Raw genomic sequence first — 24846 nt, forward strand, 5'->3', positions numbered from 1 at the left:
TGTAGCAGGAAGTAGTGATAGCAGTTCAGTAAGGGCTGCTCTTCTGAGTCAGAATTGAATCAGTGACCCAGCATGGTGTTGCTACTGGAGAAGCTGTCTTTTGAATGAGTTGTACAACTCAGGCATGACTACATGGGGTCATTGAAGATCACATGGTGCTTTGTAGGATGGGGCGTGCTTGTTATCTTGGTCACATTTTGACTTGGGTAATTACATTCTGCTTGCGTAAATTTATCCTGAAGTTTCAGCCAGGAAAAGGTATTGTTCGTTTTTTTGCCCCAAACTGTCGCGTATCGTGGCTTTGTATTGTGCTTCATCCCAGAAGGCTCAGGCACTCAGCTTCATCCCAGAGGTGGGCACATTTTAATGGCTGCCAAAGTGATCTCAATGTATGGTTTTAAAAGGCTCAGTATAAATGTAAGGTCATTATCATCAGTATTGTAACTAAAATGGGATGGTTTTCTGCTTTTCAAACCTATCTTGTCAGTAGGAATCCAACTTGTTGGTTTTGGAGAAGCGGCAAAATGGATCTGACTGTCTCGGAAGATTTAATTCTTCAAGCCAGAGTTCAGTGCTTTAAAATCCTAAACAGAAAGAAAGAGCAAGAAAAATAATCTGAAAAGACACTAGGGGGAAATGGGAATCTCTTCGGACTAATCCATGGCTCATTGCACAAAAGTGTCCTCTTTATTCAAGACTGGCTGGAAGTTTGTTTGGAAAAAGAACTGCTGCAGCAAAAGCACATAGAATTCAGCAACACATGGGGATGACATTTAGCAAAGTGGCTTATTGTGGAAACCTAAGCAAGTTTCATGAAATTTTCACCTTCTCATTGGACAAAGAGAAACCAGTGCCATGAGCCAACCCAAACCTACAGATGTAAGTCAGATATAGCTTTAATATGATGAAGGACAAGGGTTGAAAGAGCCCAGAACAGTGAACTATCCTCTAATCCCTGCAGTTCTGGCTTGAGGTATATTGACAGGACAATGTTGGGGAAACTTGCAAGTTGCAGTACTCCCGCCTGTGCTCAATGTGTGTTCTATGGATAAACAGTTGTCTTCATTGTCAATGGCTGTAAATCCAGCACCCTAAACCAACACTGAATTCACATGGGAAAAAAAGAATGTAAAAAATTGAATGCCTCAATATTCCCTCCTTTGCTGGGCTCAGGAAGTAGTTTTGTATGGCATAGGGATCCATTTATCCTTCAAAATAAACCCATGAATGAAGGGGATGGTGCTGCATATAAAGGTGTGTGTGTGTGTCTCTGTGTCTGTGTACGCATGTATACGCATTTCCGGATTGGGACACTTGCTTTTTTTTAACCAGCTGCAAGTGAGGAGATTCTTACACCACTCCTGTGTTATTTTATTCAAGTTTCTCTATTCCCTCTCCCACTTCAGCTTTCCCTGCGTTTCCTGCCTTGAAACAAAAGATTTGCCTATTCCAGCCCTCTCAGTGCTATTAGTAGTATTATTATCTGCTCTCTCTCCGCCAATGAGTGCAGCCAAAACCTGGTGACGACATGGGCTAGGGAACAGCAAGGAGGCAGTGAAGCATCCAAGCTACTAATGTTAGGATTGGAGGTCAAGAAGCTGCTCTCCACAGAGAATGGGGAGCTTGCAGATGGACTAAGCTTGGAGGGGAGGTTGCTTTTGACTGACAATACCAGACCTCGAAGGTGGACAATCGGGTGCAGTATGACAGGACACAGTGCAGGTAATGCCTTTATTTTTGCTATCAGGCTGTCAGTGCAATTGGTGCCTTATCTTGTGCTGTTCAGCTGGGAGAGGAATGGCCTATGGTTGCTTTCTTAAAACTGCCTGCAATGAGCATTACAAACAGCCATGTGTTCTGTTTAAATTTCCTTTATTGTTTCCGAGACTGTATTTAAGGGAAGGAAACCATTCAACACAACTGATGCTGTGTGGGGTATTTGGTTGTGGGGAGAGGTTTCGGTGGTCTATTCTAGGTTTTGTGTATTTTCCCCCATTCTTGACACCTGTATTATTGCAGTGCATCTGAATTTTTAAAAAAAATGGAGATTGATAACTTCCTGGTTAAAATAAAAACCGTAAAGCCTGCATTGGCACTGAAGTTGTGTCAACACAGACACCAACCATAAAAGCTGTCTTGGTGTGTTTGAAATCGAATCCCAACAATGCAGTTTTCTAGGCTGTGCTTCTGCAGAAGAGTAAGAAAACCTATAGACTCTTTGTTATTTATTCTTCCGTCATTTGCTGGCAAAATGCACCTAATTCACCCCTTTTAAAACACTTTCTTGCTAAGTTTTCCCCAATAGATTAAATGCAGCGATTTTGGTCTCTCTCATGCACACACATGGTGGTGGTTTGTGACACCACAATGAAGCTGTCCCTGTGTTGGGTTGTCCCTTTGTCCCAATATTGTACACTAGCCAATTGAGGAAATGTTACAGCCCAGCTCTGCTGCTCCAGTCTCCTCTCCTCAGAGTGGGAGATGATTTCAACGCTGGTGCCCCAAAGCCCATTCATCTTCTTTTAGAATCCAGTTTTTTCTGGTGTTAGACTTGAACTGCATTTTATAGAGCCAAACTCTTTTAAATATTATTCCATGTAAAGAAATATGGGGAGGAAAAGGGGAAAAACTGTTGCTTCATATTGCGCTGTGTCTGGAAATGTCGAATGGACATGGGCCTGAGCTGTGAAGTGCAGGTCTGGCTCTGGACTTGTCTTTGGAACCACCAGAGGCCTGGGGTGCTGGGAGCCAGGGTGTTTGAGTAATCCCCGTTCTTGTTAATAGGGAACTTTGACGCTAAACTTACCAGGAGTTAGCACTCCTTTGGAGAGTTTGGCAAACAAGTTTGCACCTTTCATTCCCGCTCTTCTGCGCCCTCCTCCCCCAAACAAATTTTTAATCACATGTAAGGAATATTTGGGGTTTGTTTTTTATTTTTCCTAATTGGCCAGTAAATGCTTCTGCTTGCTGCGTGGAAGCTGGGGCGGTAGCAGTGGGAAGTGGCTAGTTAGAGATCAAACTCCACTTTGCTGGGTGACAGGGTGCTGATCTGACTGTTCCCAGCATGGTCAGCAGGACTCACTGTCACAAGGGTTGTGGGCAAGGCAGCTGCTGGCCTGAGGGGGAGAGAAAAGAAAATGCTGGGGCCTGAGGGGAAGATGAAACAAAATGCTCCCCAATGTCGCCTGTCTCTTGTATGAGGTAACGTTCTATGCTGGGTCTCTATGTGTGGCTGGTGGGCGGGGAATGTGTGGGGACAGTGAGGAGCACGGGATAGCCCTGTGACGAGAGAGGGGGCGTGGGCAAAGCGAGGAGGACGGCAGAGAGGCGCATGGGCTTGGTGTGCAGTGGGCGTGAGGGGAAGGGGAAAGGATGGTCAGGGCGGGCAGCTGGGAGGAAGGAAAGAGTGAGCAGGTGGAGACTATGAGGGGAAGGTGGGGAAGGAGGCAGCCTGGGAGAAGACAGGTGGGATGGGCGAGGGCTTGGAAGAGGAATGGGAGGAGGCAAGGTGGGGTGTCTGGGAGGGAGCGCTGGAAGGGGAAAAGCAAAGGGTGAAGTCTATAGTGGCAGGATGAGCGAGCATGACAGGGGACTGGAGGGTAGAAAATCTCACTCGGTCAAGGCAGCAGCTTGGGACTAGAGAAGAGGATCGAGAGGCTGAGAGCTGGCAAACCCTCCATGCTTCCTGCCTAGGAGCCATGATGGTAGCATTCCCTGTGACTGGTCTTGCTGATACTCAACTTTTTTCTTAAGATTTCCCACCATTGCTCCCAGTGGCTCTGTTCCACCAATGGTAGGAAAGGTGGGGCACTCAGACAGATGGGGCAAAGGTAGCTGCCACCTTGCCATCTAGACCTTGTGTGGGCAGGCATCAATAACATGGTCCTTAAGGCTCTGCTGGGCCATCTGCACTACTGCATTGACGGTAGAAACGGGGGAATTTTCCAAAAAAGGTCCAGTGTAGCCAAGGCCCTTGTGCACTTATCTCATCCCTCATGGAACCCATCTGTGTTGTGTCGTGTGATGGAGACAGGCAAAGAGGAAAAGCGCAATGGGGCGATAAACCTACCCATGCCTTGGAAGGTGAACAGGTAGTGGCAGTGACCCCAGTAATTTGGTCACTAGTTAGAATTTCTTTGCTAATAGAAATAGCAGTTAAAAAACATCAGGCATACAGTCAAAGGAGGTTCGAAGTCTGGTGAGCGCTTTGGTAGGTTGCTCCAGGATTGGGCGGGAAGGTTGCTTTGGGCATTCAGAGAGGGATTGATGGATTGCTCTAGGTCTGGAAAGGATGAGTGGGTGGATTTCTCTAGGACAGGTTGTTGCTGTAGGTGTAGGAGGAAAAGGGATGCTTGAGGCCTGGACTAGTGGGTGGGATTACTGTATGCTTGGGTGGGAAGATGGAAAGGTTGCTGTGGACTTGGGAGGATGCCTGGCTCTAGGTCTGGGCTGGTTGGAATCTGGGTAGGCTACTCCAGGACTGGGAGGAAAGTTTCCCTGGGCTAGGAGGGTGGGCAGTTGGGTTGGTTGGGCTAGGCCAGGGTGGGAGGATGAGACAGCTGCTCTAAAAGAGCAGGTCAGTGGGCTGCTCTGGGTCTTGGTAGCATCGTGGGTAGGTTGCTGTAGGGCTGAGTGGAGAGGTTGCTCTAGGCGTGTGTGTGCAGATATGCAAGGATTGTGTAGGCAATCTGATCTAGGGAATTGCTCTAGACTTGCACAGGTGTTCTTTGTTCTAGACCTGGGGGGATGGCTGGCTGCACTAATCCTGGATTCACTCATTTAGTTACTCATGTAGTTACTCATTTAGTTACTAGAAGCATGTCTGAGCTGCACCTTTGCTCCTATTAGCCATGAGAAGGATTCAAAGTAACACGGACTACTGGTTTCAGCAGCAGCGATTTATGAGAGCTGCACCTCTGATCAGCCCAGTGGCAGGCATTCACCAGGGCAGTCTGCCTTTGTAATCATGGGCTCTGTGCCCTATGCTCAGATATGTTCCCCGCTACTCCCTTACCGCAAGCCCCTTTTAACACCTTCGCCAATGAAAGGATCCACCACCATCCTCCTTGCAATAACTCTCTGGCAGGTTTTCATAACTCCTACAGTGCTCGGTCTCGAGAAACCTGTGGATCCGCCATCCTTTCAAATAGACAAACCCGAACAAACTCCCTGGGTGAAATCCTGGCCATACTGAAGGTGACAGGATTTTGGCTCCTCTGTCTATATTGGACGGAACCAAAATCCTGTATCCGAACAGTCCCTAAAAATGCGGGGAAGCTGGGATCCAAATCCAAGCTTTGTGGCCGGGGCCCTTCTCCACAGAGCCACTTTATAAGTCTTGAATAAGGGGCAGTGACAGCCCAGTCAGGGGCGCCACAGGCTGCATCTTTGTCTCCTGGTGCTTATACAGTAGTGACACATAGGCGTGCGAGGGGCGAAGCTCAGTTACTAGCCCTGGTAGCCCATCAGTTAGTCATGCTCCTGCAGGAAGACTGCTGGTTACCTTTGACGCTCCGGAATGAGGTATGCCTGCCGATAGTACGCAGCAGATAGCAAAGCACTGTGGCACCATTGTTTTGAGCAAAGGGGGGGATTTTTTTGTTTCACAAGTAAGAACTGGAGAGAAGCAGCTTTCTGCTGTCACCAGCCCCTAGTGACCCACCCCAGGAAGAATGCTCCATTTCTGCTGCATTACACAGAACTGCCGTGTATAGCTCAAAAAGATCTTAGCTGGGATAAGAGGCAAAGTTCATAGATACAGTGTCGAGGCCACTGGCTGGGGTTTCCACTAATGGGTTACATCCACGTCAGTGTCTGGCAGACATAAAACTTAATTTTTTAGTCTTTAGTTACACAAGACTTCTATGACTGGGTGGCTGGTGTGAGTGAGTACTGAACAGGGTTAGGTCTGTAAAGATCCCTCAGCTTTCTGTGGGGGGGGTTGATAAAATCACATTTAGCCTTCTCCTAAATTGGATTAAATCCTGCTTGCCTCCCTCAAGAGAGCTCTGCCATTGATGTCAATGGGACTGTTGCGGCAAGTAACATGAGCAGGGGTTAGCTCAGAGTTTGTATTGGTTTGATGGACTTCGAACATGTGGGTGTATAAAGTAGGTAAGTGTGTCTAACCCTAGAAATATTGGCATCACCTGAGCAATGAGCTCATTTCAATACATAGTGACATAAATTGACCTGGCCCTTCACAGACAAAATAAGGCCCGGTCCCTACCCATCAGTCACACAGGTAAAATAATCTGTCACATATGTGGCAGTGTTTGTGCTGCTGCTGCCTGAGCTGTACCTGGTATGTTTCAGGGAAGGCTTAGATGAGAAGGATCTTTAGAGAGAAAAAGAGCGAGTGCACAGCATAAGGGTAGTTCAGATCTGGAATAGGCTTCCATGTGGAGATTGTAGAGTCCCTGTCATTGGAGGATTTTAAAAACAGGTTGCACAAACAGCTGTCAGGGATGGTCTAGGTTTACTTGGTCCTGCCTCAACACAAGATGACCTCTTGAGGTCCCTTCCATCCCTATATTTCTGTGATTTGATGATAAGCAATAATAACAAATGCGGAAAATGACGTTAAAGCAATGTAGAAGAATGCAGACATCAGAAAATGCCTGAGTCAAGGTTGAATGCATCACCTTTACTCTGTCCCTTGTCTGGACACATTATGATATAGGCTTTATTTAATACTGTGATTAGGGCTGAATTAAGGCAGTCTGGAGCATCAGGCACAACACAGCACTCTTATGGTGCTGCCCCAGCATCTGGAGTGACGGTGGTAGCAGGGCTCCCCCTCCAGGAAAGTAGGAGCAGTGGCATGACCACTCCCAGAAGCAAGCAGCAGCAGGCCCTCCCCCCCAATGCATCAGTCATGTTTGCAAACTTTTCTTTACAACCATGTGGGCTTGAACGTTCATTCATTTTAAAACAAAACAGAGATTCTGATGTAATCTCATGACTCCAGGACCTGCAGCACTGGGGTAGGCCTACAGTGTCCATGACTTGATCTGGCCCTGCAATCATGTATGGTTATTTATGAATGTAATATACTGTATTCCACTAGTGTTTATAACCTTAAATACACATGCATATCTAAAATAACCTGTGATTACAATATTACAGATCATGGTATGATGCAAACCTTCAAAGAGTCAGTGTTAACCTTAACTTTCTCATTTCCTTCTTACATCTGGGGTGCTAAGAATGCCTCTGGAATATTTCCATGCTCACCTATTTTTATAAACAGTCAGGTTATTGTGTGTGCAAGCTTACCTTACATATGCGCTAATAATACAGGTTTATTTTGGGAGGCCTTTTGAAAATGCAGCTGTCTCTTACTGGTTGGTGGTGAAGGTCGTAATGTTTTCTGGGTTGTTTCCTCCTCCCTGTCTCTCCATTGTAAAAGAGAAAATCCTCTAGACCTAAAATTGTCCAGTGCTTTTCTGCAGCAACTCTTGACTGGACCTGCAGTGCCCAGATGCCAGCTCATATTTTTGCCAGCCACAGGCTTGAAGTAATGTGGTGCTGTTTGCTAGAACTGTGGCTGCAGTTGTACTATGGACCTGGTGGTAGGGATGCTAGTCACTTTGTTAAATTCCTGTACATAATTTGCTACAATGCTGCCATTCGGCCCTCCCGCACACCCTGTTCCCTGGATGATCCTGGACTTGGATTTGGGACATCCTTGCACCACCACTTCTAAAGTTGTCGAAAAAAAGTATTTGTACAGGTGGAAGCATAGACAATGCCTTTAATTCTGATTCTGTTCTGTAAAACACAGACTATTGTGCTTTGAGCTGAGGTTCATTTGTCTCAGGGCAGACACTGAGACCACGGCTCCTATTGGTGCATGAATATTTTAGCAATTGAAATGCTGTCCGCCTGCTCCAGAAAAGAGCTGTTCAGATCCTCATTTGATCCGTTAATGAACAGGCATCAGGCTGGTTCAGGTCAGCATCCTGGTTAGTTCTTATGGTGGCTGATAATGACCCCATCTCTGCGTATTGTGTTGTGACCTCCTCTTCCTCACTGGATCTGGGGGAGCTTGAAGTGGGGCAAAGCGAATGGTTTCTAGGAAGAAAATAAGGCAGCACTAATTCTTTCTTTGTACTGATGAACCAGGGAGGCTCCTTGCTTTTTTGGGGGGATGCTCAGTCCAAAAAGTTAAGGGGGAGGTTTTCATACAGTCCAGGTTGGGGGATTCAAGTCCATCCCTCCCTCCATCTCTGTCTTTACGTCTTCCTACCCTGTGTCTTACTCCCTATGCTCCTCTACATGCTCTCCCCAGACTCCCCCCTTGGTGCCCTTCTCCCACTCTTGGCTTCGACCCTTCTAATGCCATCCCCTTTGCTTGGATGACCCTTTCACTTCCCATGTGCCAAGCTCGCCCCCTCCCCACCTTCTGATCCCTTCTTTTCTGGAGCTTCCTTATGATGATCCCATTGCTTGTCCTTCTGACACTGGAACTCTTGTCCCAGGAATTGTACTTGTCTGAGTTAGGGCCGGACTGGGTCTAATGGGACAGGTGCGAGAGCGAGGGAATGAGGAGAATCCCCTCTCCCTTTTGCATCCCTGGGAGGGGCCAGTCAGCGTTCTGCTCCTTGAACCCAGGGAGCACAAGGAGTCCTCTAGTTGCATTTCTCAAAGGCAGACGCCTGCATGCGGCCACCAGTGGATTTTTTTGTGGCCACGACAGCCTCCAAGACCCGGGCAGAATTTGTCAGGGACAAAGCAGCGGCCCTTCCCTGCAGCGCCCAGCTGTTGCTCCTGAATAGCAGTTACCAAGGGCACTGAGACGCGCTGCCTCAGTGTTTGCACTGGTGCTGCTAGCAGGGATTGGCCCCCTGCACCGGGCAGCTTCCTGGGGGAAGCAGCCAGCACCTCTTGTGACATATGGGGCTGTCAGTGTTCGGTTGCCGTGGCGCTCCCCCGGGCAGCTCCCCTGCTCCCACCCAGTTGGGGCACGGGGAGCCAGTGAGTTCCCGACCCTTCCCTGGGGCGGCCAGTGAGCTCCCCACCTTCCCCAGGACAAGCTCTCACCGAAGGGCATTGGGAGGCAGGGACAGAGAGACAGGTCAGTGCTTCCCCCGGCCTGGTCTGCACTTGCTATTTACAGTTGCTGTAGCTGCCACAGCAGCTCAAAGGCTCGGGGCTGCTTGGCAGCTCCCTGCAGGGTGAGGGGCTCCTGCTCCGTGACACGCTCTAGTCCAGGTGTGCTGAATGGGGAGCTCTACTTCCTACTGCCTTCTTATGACACAAATAAATTAGTGATTTGGATGTGTACATGTGCATATCTGTTTTTCCTAAAGTTAATTAAGTATTTTAGGGAAAATTTGCCAGAGCGGCCACCAGCAAGAGTTGGTGGCCGCACACTGAGGCCACCAAAAATTTTGGTGAGAGAACCCAGTGCCACCAGTGATGTGGGTTGAGAGTGGAGCCCTAGCCTTGTCCTTACTGCACTGGCTAGCAGAGCTGGCCCCGTACAAGGGGACTGGAAATACGTGTTGGACCCTTCTTTTCAAGGGATGTAGCAATAGCAACTCTTCCCTGAGCTCCCAGAGGTATTGTAGCTGCCTCAGGCAGACTGCCTCCAGGGGCTCACCCTGGGGGGCGGTGCCCCCACATTGTCATTACGTTCGCTGCAGCCACTGACTTGATATCCACAATCTGGTCTTAGAGTTGCGTGCTCTTCAGGTTAGGGACCTTGTCCTTTTCCATGTCCTGTAAAGCACCCTGGACACTTATGGTGCATTCTACATGAATAGCTATAATACAGAGTTACCTGGATGTGAGGAATACTGAGCACCATATTGTTATTTGTAAGTAGAAGTAGTAGAAGGCTGTGAACATGTATCCTGGAATGATGGTTCTCCAGTTCTCACTTCTGGACATATCTGACCTGCCTCTCCCCTTGTCCAATGAGATCTTGCAGCAACATCATGTGGATGGAGTTTTCCAGCCAATAGGTGGTGCCAGAAATCAACTACTGAATGCAGTTTGATCTTTGTTCATTCTGTTTAGCTCACTGAACCACATTGAATGGCAGTGTTATTTTCACAGGGAAATTTTCCAGCATAGCTATAGTGATATTATTATAGTTATACTGGTATAGGTCCCCATGTGGACACTCTGTTCTGGAACACATGTGATTTCATTCTAATATACTTAGTCTACTTGGAAAGTGGAGAAAGTATACTGGAATATAGTCACTTTTATTCCAGAATGGTGAGTTCAAATGAGGAATTCTAATTATAGCAGTAGATTTATACCGGTATAGCTATGTTGGCATTTGCTCCTGGGCAAGGAGAGGAAAAAAATCTGTCCATACTTTTTCCCAGCTGCCCCCAAAGCACAAACAATTGTTAGAATGCTCATTGGCTTTCTGGTGGAGTTAAGTAGCACAGGGACCCCCTGTGATGGCTCTCAGTTCTGTCATACAGTGTCAGTGAGCATGAGAGGCTCCACAGTTTCATGGAGTGTGGCGATAAGATGACCAAACCTAACATTTAGATGTGGCAGAATTCAGTCTTTCTATAACGTTGATGGATAATATTGATGTTTATTTGAAAGTATTTTTTTTAGATTTGTATTGATCTTAAATTTTCCCATTTGCGGAAAATTATTGCTGGGGCTCAGACAATAGGAGAAGTCGGACAATAATTATTTAATGGCAATAGACCATGAGAATTCAAAAAGTTAAAGCTATGTAACCGTTAAAAAACAAATAGTCAGAGTCACATGTCAAAATACACCAAGTAAATATCCGTAAATCAGACTCTCATAAGTTATTAAGCAGCATTTATCTGACTTTGCCAACCTGTACATTTCAATTCTTAGCAATGGAAATATTTTTGCATGGCTTTGTGTGTGTACAGTGAAATTGACGCTTACCGACATTTACTGATAAAAGTCTAATCCTTCCAAGCCTACTTACCGTACTCTCCCTTTCCTTCAGAAAAAGTGGCACAGCCTGAAGCTGGCTCCTCCCCAGGGCTTGGAAAGTTGTCACTGGAATGTATGATGTTGGCATCAGAAGGTTATGGGTAGTAGGCTTCGGAATCCAGCGCTTTTCAGCAGTGGGTACATTCTGAGCTCTTGGGAGCCTAAATTATATCTACTCATGAAGGCTGTTTTAGAGGCTTGTCAAAATGGGTCACATTTAACTTTGGAGTAACAATATGATTAGTATTATGGTAGCGTCTTGTGACAGATGTGGCAATTTCCTGTAATAGCCTTAAAAAAAACGTACTGAATTAAGTTTAAGTAACTTTGGAGTCCATTGTATTAAATGCAAAGGATATGTATTATTGTGGGGCAGTTATTATTGTAACTTCTCTAGGTGGGAGATGGGATGCAAATCTGGGAGCTGTTATGAATTTCAAAGGATTATATTGAACAATGTGCCAGACGAGAATGGACTTTTGGGACAAACAGTATCGAGTGTTGGCCTGGGGAATCTCGATGGGGAGATGAATGCAAATTCCCATCTGCAGTTTTGCAAAACCCAGCCTTTGAGCTAAGCCCTGTGGAGGGTAATTGCTGATTACTTGTTTCTGAAGGTTTGAGATAAAAGGTTCAAAGTGTCTAAAGAAATAAGCTGATCTGCCCAGTCGGGGTGCTTGGGCTGAACTAAGGCTGTTATGAACTTGCAACCACAGAAAAACCCCTTTGTAGAGTCGCAGGACTGACTCCTACCAGAGCCTTTGTTGGAGTTGGAGATTGGGGGTGTGACCTTTGGTAAACTTATTACCTTGGGTATAGGTTCTTTTATTGCTCTTAATAGGTTTTCTGTGTAATGCCTTTACTTTAAGAATAAATGTGCTTGCTTAGAAAGAGCTGTGTGGGAACTCCTAACTGCTTACATTGTTCATAGCCTTCAAAGAGAAAGCGAAGTGTAGACCCTGGCCTGCTTAGACAATCTGCCTTGGTGGGAATATCACAGTATAAGCAGGGAATTGTGCAGCCTAGAAAAGCTCCTGGTCAGGAGGGAGAGAGATGTGGGCTTCCAAGGGGGGTGACATCTGAGAGTCAGGGGCTTAGACTGGGTGCTCTGGGTGGACCGTGGAGGGAGAATACAGGTGCAGTTGCCCTGAACTGTGTCACGCCTAAAGGCCCCAACTGTGGTGGGCACCCAGATATGCTAGGCAGTGTACACACGTTATCAGAGGCCATTCCTGCCTGAATAAACCTGTGCTGAAAAATAAACCAATTTTTTCTGCCCTGTAACAAAATCAACTTGTTTTTTGAAAGTATCTGGTGCCAATTCAGCCTCAGAACTTTGTGTGTTTGTGGTAGTATTTCCAGTGGAATGCTAGGATTATGGAACAGTCGTCATTTAAAAACTTAGCATTCAACACCCTAGCTCCTGCAGTGTTTTCATATAGCTGCAATAAGAGAGGCAGTGGCTACCGTTAAAAGTCAATGTCCACCAGCATTGCTTGTTACTGCCTATTATTTTACTTGGGGAAAAACATGGTATCTCTACCACTATGTGGTAACTTTTAGTAAGTATTGTCTTTTTAATGGCGATCCCTATACCTCAGTAAAGCAATAGCACTGAATGGTAAATGTTGAGTTTTGAATGCAGCATATTTAAGCCCCTTCGTTTTCAGTTTAAAACTATTTATAGAAAAAAAATCCCAGGTTTTACAAAAATTATGTGCTTTTTCCGATTTTCACCCTACTTTTGAATCATTCAAATATATAAAAAAATAACTTGTTTTATTAGGAAAATACAATGCAATGTATGAGATATATGTATTACTCCTGTGGGAATACTGTGCTAAAAAATTAAAAATTCTGCAAAATTCTGCATATTTTATTTGTCAAAATAATATCATATAATCACTCCACTTTCAATTATTGTGATAATTTATTTCAAAATACCAGTCAACAAGTATGTCAACAATACACACAACAACAAAAAAAGATTCCCTCAGGAGTAGACAGTTAAAGAAACCCCTATGAAAACCCAGTTCCAGTTGGGCGGCGCTCGAGAGTGCTGCATGGGGTCCCCAGAGCCCAGACACCTGCACTCCCCGCTCCAAAGAGCCCAACTGTGGGGCAGCCCCTGGCCCAGACTCCTGCACCCCCAGAACCTTTACTCCCCCCCAGCTTCTTTACTGTCCCATCGGGGGATGTGGTGTGGTCCTGTCCTTCCTCAGCCTTTGCCAGAACTGGGTCTCCAGGGCCCTCTCCCGTCCCCAGGAGAATGAGGATCAAGCCATGCAGCTAGAGCATGCAGAGCCTTCATCTCCGCCAGGCATGGCACTCCGCTCCCTGCGAGCTGGGCTCTGCAGGGTCTAGTGGTGCCTAGTGGCGCCCAGCAGCTCTGCAGCCCAAATGCAGTGGGAGAAACAAGGAATTCTGCACAAATTCTGCATTGCACAGTGGCGCAGAATTCCCCCAGGAGTCACGTATTACGATAATACATTAGTCTATGTGTCTATGCAAAGCTGCCTGTTGAAGTAAGGCTATGTATTAGTCTAGAAGATACATACAACAGACAGGCACGCACGCAAGCTCTGGAGTGCGTGCGCATCTGAACGTGCTGATGAATCTCACACTCGCCGCATACACAATTTCAAGCTGCTAGCAGATAACGGGTTAGAGAGCTGACATGCAAAAATGGAAAGAAAACAAAAGTCTGTACCAGAATACGTTTCGGAACACAAGGAACTATTTGAAAGTGTTCAGGAAACAAAAACAGGAGAAAAGGATGAAGTTGAGTATATGCGCTGCAAATAGTGTGGCCCAATTATTACATGTAAGTATTTATGGGCTGATAGTTCTCAGTCTATAACAGTAAACTGAGAAGTTTTATTTGGGCATTAGAGATGTATTGTTTTCCTAAACGCAGGGGTGGCATTGTAGTTTGAGTTCTGTTTTAGTTCTGCAGCAAACCACACTGAATTCTATTCATCAAAGCATTGATGTACTGAATTCTTTTTCCCCGTCCTTCCGTCCACCAAAATAAACCCTGATGTTTACCCAGAAAAATTATTGATCACTTTTTTCCCACTGATTTTCACCTATCTTTGTTGTTGTAGTAATAAACACGGATAAATTCCTGGGAAAAATTAAAGAAAATAAAAAACGAAAATGAAGGGCCCGAAGCATATTGTACTAGAACACTGGGATGGAGATGTATATAAACCATTTTAACTATAGATACTGTTTATCTTTTCCTAGCACTGCTAATTAACTAGAACAAAAAGACAATTATAATAAACTCAGTGGCACCCAGGAGCCCTAGTCATGGACAAGTGACCACACGCAGAACAAAGAGACAGTCCCTGCCCCATACGGTTTACAATCTAAGTAATTCCTTCTTGTTTTCCTTATAGCCAGAGAACAAAAAATGCTCCTTCATCTGCATGATCTTTAGATTTAGGAAAATGGCAAGGAAAGAACAAATATGGAATCTCCATTAGAGAGAAACCCCAGTGACTCTCTCTGCAACATTCTGCACCTGAAGTGAAACACAAAGTGGCCACTGTATTGCAGGTCCCCATATAGCGGGATTCCCAGCTGTTTAAAGGTGCAGAAAACCAAATGACATCTGCTTGCAGTATCTAGCTACCTACGCAGCACGCCTACTCATTTGATTCAATGTTTTGTGTGTGTGTCTGTCTGCAGAGAGATTTTATATAGGCCAATTTGGCTGAAGCTTGCTCTCTCTGTTTCCAGTTCACTGGACAAGTGTTTTACATTTTCTTTAGTTTAACTTTAAATGGACATTGTTTTACCCTGTTCTGCAAAGGAGCTGATCTTTCTCAACTCACACTGTCATGGAAGTAACCTTTTTCTTTTCTGAGCAAGGTCATTACATCATGATGCAGTAATCCTTTGCCTTTAGGATAAAACATTCTGTCTCTGTCTCACACTCTCTTTGTGTCTGTCCTGTCTTAAAAAAGGAAAGCAGGGAAAAAAGTCCTGATTCTGGCCTGTTAAACTAGTCAGTTTTTAGTGAGAATAATGCATGGGCTGTGGGGTATTGAAGGGCTGTAGGCTCACAGAGATGTTCCTTTGACATCTCATCCACAAAGAGAAGCTCCAAATTTTTAAGTCATAGAAGCCTGGGGATGAGATTACACCTTTGCTAGGCTCTGACAGGGTAAATTTTAGAGTTGCACAGATAGCAAATTATCCAGACTGAACTGCAAAGGAGAGATTTTAAAAGGGTTTAAAAAAACATGTTGGGCAGATTAGATTTATAAAAATACCTTGATCTTTGTATAGCACTTTTGATCCCCAAATCCAAAGTGACTTACAAAGGAGGGCAGGTATCATCATTCCTGTGTTACCAATGGGGAAACTGAGGCCAGAGAAATGAAGTTACTTGCATAGCAGGTCAGCTGCAGAGACAGCAATAGAACCCAAGTCTCCTGACACCCAGCCTGCTGACCTGATCGCTGGACTACACTGCTTCTTTATTTGCTGCAAGTGCTGTTCTTGTTTTCGACATGTGAATGATTGTTGTTGGGGTTTTTTTTCCATGTCAGGTTACATCACCATATCTTTATAGCCAGTCTGAGGTACACCTGATGAGGCATCTGTCATAATGTAACCTGAGGTGATGCTGTCTAAGCTACATCAAGATGCAAGGGATGTAACTTCAGAATGTTTAGCCAACCCCGCACTGAAGTCAGTGAGGCTGCCAGGTGTAACAGAGGGCTGACTTTGGCCTTGTATATTTCAGCCAGATAAAACACTGGGGATGGAAGGATTTGATCCAAAGTTTTTTAGAGCAGCGAAGGTAGAACAAATGGGTTAGATTGTCAGTCCCTCTCCTGTTATATCTCCTGTCTGCATGGAGCAGCAAACATCCAGTCCCAGTTGTTTATGGTCTCACGCACTCTAACAGAAGTGTCTAATTTTGGTCATCAGATTGTGGTGTCGTCTCAAACTCCATGCAGATATGGCAGTTGAAGGGATATAATACAAGTGATTTTAAAACTATATTAGCACTTCAAAGTTACCACTATGCCATATTCCATGACCATTTGGAACTCGGCAGTGACAAAACTCAGATCCTCCTCATACCCAAAAGCGAGAAGAGAATCTCCATTAGCTGTTAGCAGTGTAGCACCCATGACACACAGCCAAGCAGTTCTTATTCCATTCAACAGAGGGCAGTGGTGATACAAAGGTAGTAACTAGTTCCTTGCAGTAATATTTTTGACTTGTAATGGTTCCTAACTCATATTCTGAAGCCAAGTGGTCCTTACAGGCATTGCCCTGCTAGCAGCTCCATTCCACATATAGAAGCACAAGTACCCCTGCTCATCTTAACTGTGGCCATGTGTTTCTGCACAGTTCCTGAGTACTGTAGTGGGGGAGAATAGACTTATTCATTTATTATTATCTATTATGTGTTATTAAGGAAATCCCAGCAAACTAGTCTGTAGTGCTCCGTATGCATTGTTGCATTCGCTCCTTTAATTCCTGCAGGACTACTCTCATGTAAACTCAGGTTCTAGACTCCAAAGTTATTACTGCATCGTAGCAGTAACATAGAACCAATAGGAACTGCTCAGCCTGTTGTGCAATAACTTTGGCTTCTGTTAGTTAACAGACAGGAAAACAGTGATTTAACTTGGGATTTGCTAAGCTACAGCTGATGACAGCTTTTTGATGTCCTTAGAGGGTCATTCTCTTTTTGTCTGTTTGTTTGAAAACTGCAGAATCACAGCTTAAAAAAGAAAAAGCCTCCAAACATGTATAATTGGAGCTTAGTACCTTTTGCTTTTCTCTTGGTCTGGAAGCCAAATGTTATAAAACAATTTCCAAGGCTTTGCTGTGAGTTCATAATTTTCTCAGTGATGCTATTAATATTGCATGCTCGCTTGCTCCTTGCTGGGCTCCAACACCCACTAACAGCAGCCATCTGTGAGAGCAGAGTTCCTCCTCAGCACAGTGAAAAATTCAGGCCAGATGTACGTGCTGGAGCCATGTTTTACTGGCTATTTCTCTGGATCCCCTTATTCCAGAGGCTGTGTTGTGAACAACATTCCTGCTATCTGGGATTCCAGTGTTTAACCAACGTCTCTTCTCACTCCCTGGTGACAAGAGGTAGAAGCCCAAGTGCCCTCAAATCCAGCAGGTTTCCATTAGAATAGTAGGAAGTGATACTGCTCAACTCAGCGCATCCCCTGATTACATTACAGTCCAATTACCTGTGAAGTAGTTAAGGATAAAAATGAGGCCATTGTGTCAGTTCTGACAAGACTGGAATATTGTAACCCACTCCACCCGTCCTATCAGAGAATCTATGGATCCCAACCAGGCATGAATTGTGCCTCGTAACTTTTGTAATCCTAGCGATGTGATTGCAGCTTTGGCACTGTAGAGCGGAGAGAACCAATTTTGCTTTGTTTTCCCAGAGTGTTGGGAAGCTGTGATTCCCATTACCCCCGGGCTTAGCTCCTGGAAAGATAAGCCCGTTAAAAAATGAAGAAAATCTTCAAGCTGGATTTCAGTTAAGATCAAGATACTGGTGGTTGGTGAGATTTCTCACAGGCTGAGTCATTTTGTAGTCAAGCTTCTGGGATTTAAATAGATTTAAAATCTAATGTCTGAGTTTGGTGGTGGGATTACTTTTAGCAAAAACTAAATCTGCTAGAACGGCTCTGATAGTCTGTGATTAGTTGCACTGTGACATGGATTGCAGTCCAGTAGGAGCTGTCCTTACAGAAAGTGTCCTGTGGGCCATATGTGGCTTGAGCTCAGATTTTCACGTAATGTACATGACTGAGAATTATAAAATAGCTCTGTTTAATATAATGCAAAACCCTTGTCCTGATGTATAATGAGCACACTGTTTTTAGTTTACTATGGTTTCCCAATACACGTCCACCTAACCTGCTGTCTGCCAATAGCTAATTCCTCTTCCTCTCACAGGACTTCCTTTCTCAGACCCCAGAGATCTTGTATATGTATGTTGTAGCTGACTCCTTTCACTACCCACTCATTCAAGAAGTGGCTTGTGTGGTGGAAGTTTCTCCTACTCAAGGCCAGGGATGCTTCCTAAACTGGGGTGGGAGCAGCAGTCCAAGGAGGCTCCTATTTCCCTCTTCCAGAAAGCCATTTGGAGCAATTATAGCTTGTTCTTTTGAGGTGGTGCAGGGCAAATGTAATTTTCATGGGGATTCTGTGTGTTATTCATCCCCATTTATATCCTCTACAGCAGTAGTTCCCAAACTTGTTCCTCCGCTTGTGTAGGGAAAGCCCCTGGCGGGCCGGGGCGGTTTGTTTACCTGCCCCGTCTGCAGGTTCGGCCAATCGCGGCTCCCAGTGGCCACGGTTCGCTGCTCCGGGCCAATGGGGGCTGCTGGAAGCAGTGCGGGCTGAGGGACATACTGACCCCCGCTTCCAGCAGCTCCCATTGGCCTGGAGCAGCGAACTGCGGCCACTGGGAGCCGTGATTGGCCGAACCTGCGGACGCGGCAGGTAAACAAACCGGCCCAGCCCACTAGGGGCTTTCCCTGCACAAGCAGCAGAACAAGTTTGGGAACCACTGCTCAACAGTATCACTGCACAAGAATCATAACTGTATATTCACTGCACGTGCTTCATGATATAACACCCATGTAAGTGAACCAGATCAAGGCACACAGTGACTAATTAAAGAAATTATACTCGTGCTGCTGGCAATCTTTAAAATTGTGACCATGAAAATAATAACTTTTCTGCCCAAATGTATCATGGCTGACACTGTTGCTAGCAATAGTAGCAGTAAATAGTTACAGTAACGCTCAAAGGCCCTGTTTGGGATGGGGCCCCATTGTGCTGGGTGCTGTGAAAACACACAAGACCGACAATCCCTGCTGAGATTCTGAAAGTTGTAACAATTACTTGTTTGTAAGGATCAGAGGGAGGAAGTGGGGAGAGCCTGATTCTGCTACCCTTAGAGTCATCCCATGGAAATCAGCGGAAGGTGCTGTTCAGTGTGAGCAAGGGTGGCAAAACTGCATCCTTAATGGGGAATCTTCATTCTTCAGTACGATCCAGACCAGTAGTCACCAAAAGTTCTGGCCATCTAATATCCGGTCAGTGGACTGTTAAGTGAATGTAGCATACAATCCATTTCCCAGGGCACTGATGTCTACAACACAAATGCCACTAGTACAGCTGGCTCTAACTGGCAAACTCATTGCCAGTCTCAGCAGAGAGGCCAGGGACCAAGTGGGCCATAGAGACCCAAATAACACCTTGCTCCTAGAGATGGTCCCTTTAGTTCCCTTTAGCGGGGGGCAGAGAGCAGTGTGGGGAAGTCTGCACTGCCGAGGTCTGTGCAGCACCAGTTCAGAGGATAAATACAGCACTTCATTCTCCAGATGGCTGGTGAGGCACTTTTAACAAAAACTAGATTCACATGGAAATTTAAAATGAAGAGTCTGCACTTTTGTATGCCTTGGCCAGGTCAGAGGGACAGCGGGTATTAACCTATGCAAATGTGTGAAATCAGCAACAAAATACGCATGGCCCTGAACCATTCAGACAGGCTGGTGCATGCCAACTCAGCTTACATGTCAAAGGGTAGAACACCAGGCAGAGCATGCACCCCTCGAGCTATGTAGAGCTTATCTGCCAGAAGTGGAGACTTGTGCAAATATATATATATAGACTCTGCACTTACAGCCCCTTCTTCTCAAGTTGCTCAAGGTAATTTGCAGACATTAGTGAAGAAGCTGCATAGCTCTTCACTACCCCAGTGCTAAGACCCTCATTTTATATATGGGGAAATTGAGGCACAGACTCACCCCAGGTTATTCTGGAAGTCTCTGGCAGAGCTGGGAGCTGAGTACAGATCTTCTGACCCTCTGGACTGTGCTTGAACCACAAGGCTACCCCTTCAAGGGAAGCCCCTGAGAGGACAAAATGCAATTTTTCCTAAATGTGAACAATAGAGAAACTGCTGAAAACATTTGCTTTTTGCAGCTGGGTAACTCACTGCAGTCCTGATGCATGGCTTGGTCAAGAGGTCACTGTGGTCTAATTTCTGCGTGCATATTGATATCATCTGTTGCTTTCTGTGTGCACAAGGAAGGATGGGATAGATAGTCAACTTCAGTGTTCCCCTAGTTCACTGACTACAGTGGAGCTATAATGATTTGCCTGAGTGGAGGCCTTGTGACTTTTGTGATGAGTTACTCAGTCGCAAGACGCACTATGGACTCGAATTAATTAAGATGTGACCTTGGTTGGCAAGAAACTCTTGGACCAGGTATTGGCACCAAGGGGCTGTCCTGTGAGGGAGTTCAGACTGGACACAAGAATGGTCTTGCTGCTGGTGCAGGCTGAGAGATGTGCAGCCTTTGGAATGAGGCAGTTGGCTTCTCCAGCTCAGGTTAGTATTTACCTCCTAAATATAGATCATTCTAAACCAATCATGTCCTGCCAAGTTGACTGTGAGCCCTCTCCCCTTCTCTAATAGCAGATACCATTTGTGCTTGCAACGCAAGAAGCCTGGCACAAATTATGAACCACTGAGTGCGGGGTGGAGGGATTGGGGATTGAGAGTATTCTGATACTAAATAAAAATCAAACAACTGCAAGAGTATGATGGAAAAGGAGACAACATCCACAGCAGCTGACAGCGGCGGCTCCAGGCACCAGCGCTCCCAGTGCATGCCTGGGGTGGCAAGCCATGGGGGGCACCCTACCGTCCCTGCAAAGGCGGCAGTCAGGCAGCTTTTGGCGGTGCGCCTGTAGGAGGTCTGCCGGTTCTGCAGATTCGGTGGTAATTCGGCGGCGGGTACGCTGAAGCCGCAGGACCGGCGGAGCTCCTGCAGGCAAGCCGCTGAATCTGCGGGACTGGGGACCTCCACCAGGCAAGCCACCGAAGGCAGCCTGCCTGCTGTGCTTGGGGCGGCAAAAAAGCTAGAGCCGCCCCTGGCAGCTGAGACTCTGAAAAGTATTCATCCCAATCAAAAGGGTAAACAATCTTAGCTAAAAAGACTATTGAACATTTCTAGGTGAAAACAAGACATTTTATATTCTCTCTGCATGCTTCAGTGCAGCATCTAGATATACCTAGGTATTATTTCTAATTGGCAGGCCCTTAGCCATTCTCCACCAGCATTGGTTGCAGCTTAATGACATATTATTGTACCATTCTTTTATCACTCAGCTTGCTAGGTCATTTATTTCTTGGGAGGATGGGGGAGGAGAAGAGTTATTGCCTCTTTGTTTCTTTCTTAAAGTTATATAAAGCAAATGCGTATAGCCAGAGATTTTGGGGAAAGGGTGCTATCTGAAATGGCATGCTGATTGAATACCTACAAACAGCGGTGCTTCATGCAGCACATACTGATAATCTAGCCAAGTATACTTAGTACCCTGCTACCCTATATCGACTGAGTTCAGTAGGAAGAAGATTAGTGAGATAGCCGAATGATACAAAATAACTTTTGTGTGTGTGTGCGCGCGCGCGCGCACAATTGTCTTTTTAACAGCTGTTGCTAGCAAGTTATTGAGGGGAATTTTTCTCATGGGTGTAAATGAAGTGAGGAGTAGAAGAAAACTCCTGCTCTCCAAATCAGTTGACTCACTGTTCCCTGTTAGTAAGTCAAAGGACCAAAAGTTGGAGACCGTCTCATCAGCAAGGCACAAGATTACAGGAATCTCAGGCCTTGTCTGTTACACAAGTTGCTCTGGCTTAATTCAGTTTTAAATCATCTCGTTAAACTGGTGGAAACCCGTAATGTAGATGTACCCCACGCACCTGCTGGGTGTGGTGCTCTGTCCCATCTAGTGGCACCGAGACCACTTAGAAATTAGTGAGTCTGCTCTACAGCCTTGGTTAATGGCTATATGGCTTTTAGCTCAGGCAGTTGAGGCTCATGTATTTAGCTCCACAGGTCCCAGGTTTAATCCCGACGACCGGGGTCTGTTGGTGTTACATAGACACACTTGAAGTATGTCTACACTGCAAGCAGATGATGGAGTGGGGAAAAGCTCTTCCAACTTGAGTTCTGACATGAAGATCTAGGGCCATACTTTTAAAAGTACTTAACTCCCAGTGGCTCCCTTTAAGAACAATAAGAACTGCTGGATGCCGAATGCCGAACACTCAAAATCCAGCCACTTGTTTCGGTACTTAAATGGGACCAAGATATTTTGAAAATTTGGCCCTTATTGCCTCAACTAGTGCTGCAGAGAAGAGGACTAATCAGCGACATTCACAGAAGGCCAAAATAGCTGCCTGTTGGAACAAAAGGAGCAAATCACAGCTCTGGGCAGAAGAGCAGTTGACCTAGGATAGTGTGTTCTAATAAGAAATAGTCTCACCTAATAAGGACCTTGAGAAAGAGACTGACTTGAGAAGAGAGCTTTGGATTCTTGTTACTCAGGTCAGCAGGAGGCTGGAAATTTTGCAGAGGAGACACTGTCAATCCTTCTGGCAGAAAGGCAGGGTGTTCAGCAAGTGACACTGCTGAGTACTCCTGCTCCCTGTGGCTAGAGGCAGGTGTTTAGATGTCAAAGCAGCAGGGGACATGTAGCAGGACGGAAGACCATGCAAGTTCTATAGAAAGAAACGAGGCCTGGGCATACTAGACACACAAATCATGGCTCAGAGTGACAGGGTGAATGCTGGGAATCTTAGCACTGCACGCAGACTGATCAATTTGCTGTGTAGGTTTCATCCCTCAGAATGGTAAACTGCCTGGCCATATTCTTTTGTTTGGACAGGGCTACACTGGTGATACATGTGACACAGGCAATACTGCCAGCTCTTGTAATTTTGTTGCAGACCTCATGTTTGTTTTTTAAAAGCCCCAGCCCTCGGAGTCATGTGATTATATGAGACATCTCAGATGCAAAAATGTCATGTGAAAGATGATTCTCTTGGCTAGAATGCACCCTCTGTTAGGATCGTTTGCTTACTTTTGGATTACAGTGGACATTTTGCAGACTTGAATTAAAAAAATAACAATTTTTACATGCTAGACATTCTGTAAGCAATTGGTAGAGCAAAGAGCACCTGGATTCTGCTCTTTGCACTGGCTGGAGTGTTTGCTAGCGGTTAGAGCAGGCAAGACCTGGGAGCTGAGGCTCTGAAGTTCTGTAAGCACTATGCTGGAGCTAGGTGGTGATATAACTATTTTTTCCCTAGTTCCACTGACCCATCGTGGGATCTTGGACAGTCAATTAACCCTCTCCTTGGCTCTCTCTCTTCATCTTTACATTCATTACAGATTGGTGTCGTACTTGAATTTGAGTTCCATTTAGCATCAGATGCTCAGGGTGAGCTTTGACTACCTGGGGGGACAGAGCGTACCACGTACTCATTCAGCTCAAGTGGCAGAGACGTGTATTTTTGGAGCTGAAAGACCATGGTTCTGATTCTGACTCTGCAGAAGAGTATGTGATTTGTTTAGTAACAGCACACTGGTTCATTCTAGAAGCACTTTGAGATTACTGGAGTTAAGACTAGGGAAACGTCAATATACCCATGTGGTGTCATGGGGCTTAATTAATTAGTGGTGTAAAGGGATTTGTGAACCTGAGATAAAAGGCTCTGTAAGAGCATCGGGTCACTTTCTGGAGGATTCTCTGCAACTTGAGGTCTTCAAACCGCAATTTGGGGACTTCGATAACTCAGACATAGGCTAGGGGTTTGTTATAGAAGTGGATGGGTGGGATTCTGTGGCCTGCATTGTGCAGGAGGTCAGACTAGATGATCATAATGGTCCCTTCTGACCTTAAAGTCTATGAGTCTATGAGCATAAAATATCCCTCTCCATACATCTGTCCCAGGTAAAAAGAAATACTTAAAAACAAAGAAAATATAGAAATAATTTCTCTAAAGTGCTATGCTTATCACAAGTGAATGCTCTTGCAAGCTAAGATAATGAAAATGCAATAAATGAGGATGTCCAAAGTTTCAAAGTTTTATGGGGAGAGAGATAGCTCAGTGGTTTGCACATTGGCCTGCTAAACCCACCATTGTGAGTTCAGTCCTTGAGGGGGTCATTTAGGGAACTGGGATAAAAATCTGTCTGGGGATTGGCCCTGCTTTAAGCAGGGGGTTGGACTTGACCTCCTGAGGTCTCTTCCAACCCTAATATTCTATGAAACACATGCCTATCAAAATGTATACATTTAGGCTCTCAAATCCTAGTGCAAATCTGGATTGTGTGCATACATATGTGTAAGAACTGGTATGCACCTAAACCAGGTGCATGCATGCTTAAAAGTCAGATTCAAAAATGCCAGTGTAACCTTGCAGTTACCCTTTTTGACATGTCACCTGGATACTAGCATTAAAAGCATACACAGGTACACTTTCTGAAGCCTTCCCCCAGTCTCTAACTTGTTCACTCCCAAAACTTGTGCATTTAGCACTTGATCAAGTCACTTAGGCCAGAATTTTCAAACTTGGGTGCTTAAAGTTAGGAACCTACACTATGTTAAGGCTTCAGAATAAGCAGCCTGATTTTTCAGTGGTCCTGAATACCAGCAGCTCCCCTCAGAGGGAGTTGAGGGCAGCTTGCAGGATTTGGCTCCTCTATACATGAGTTTCCTAATCTTTAAAATGGGGATAACATGTCTTCATCACAAAGGTTTGTGAAGCAAAATTAAATTTAGTTCTTGAAAAGAATGTTGAGCTGCTCTAATGGGAAGGGTGTGTGTGCATGTTACAATGTCCACTGGAGTCAGTGGGATTCTCTCCTTTGACTTTAAGCTTTGGATAGGACCCTAAGAGTGCAAAACTATAATAATGATTAGATAAGTATATCTAAAATCCATCATAGGGGATGAGCCTTCCTTCATGCAAAATTATGACTTCTATTGGTAGAAGTCTCTGTAGCTAGAATATTAAGTTTGTTTTTT

At 45.3% G+C, this 24846-nt stretch overlaps 1 protein-coding gene across 2 annotated transcripts in view; it reads left to right on the forward strand.

The window, feature by feature from the left end:
• Nucleotides 1-24846, forward strand: part of PAK3 (p21 (RAC1) activated kinase 3) — a 181308-nt gene that overhangs the window by 85233 nt on the left and 71229 nt on the right. Inside the window, exon 1 of one of the 2 annotated variants that reach the window (XM_045030767.1) lies at nucleotides 1516-1722. The exons of the other annotated variant lie outside the window; for it this stretch is intronic. The gene's annotated coding sequence lies outside the window, so the exon portion shown is untranslated. Of the gene's footprint in view, nucleotides 1-1515; nucleotides 1723-24846 lie in introns of those variants that run through there. 2 annotated transcript variants of the gene reach the window in all.

The sequence above is a fragment of the Mauremys mutica genome, chromosome 9 (assembly GCF_020497125.1).
Source record: "Mauremys mutica isolate MM-2020 ecotype Southern chromosome 9, ASM2049712v1, whole genome shotgun sequence".
Taxonomy (NCBI): domain Eukaryota; kingdom Metazoa; phylum Chordata; order Testudines; family Geoemydidae; genus Mauremys; species Mauremys mutica.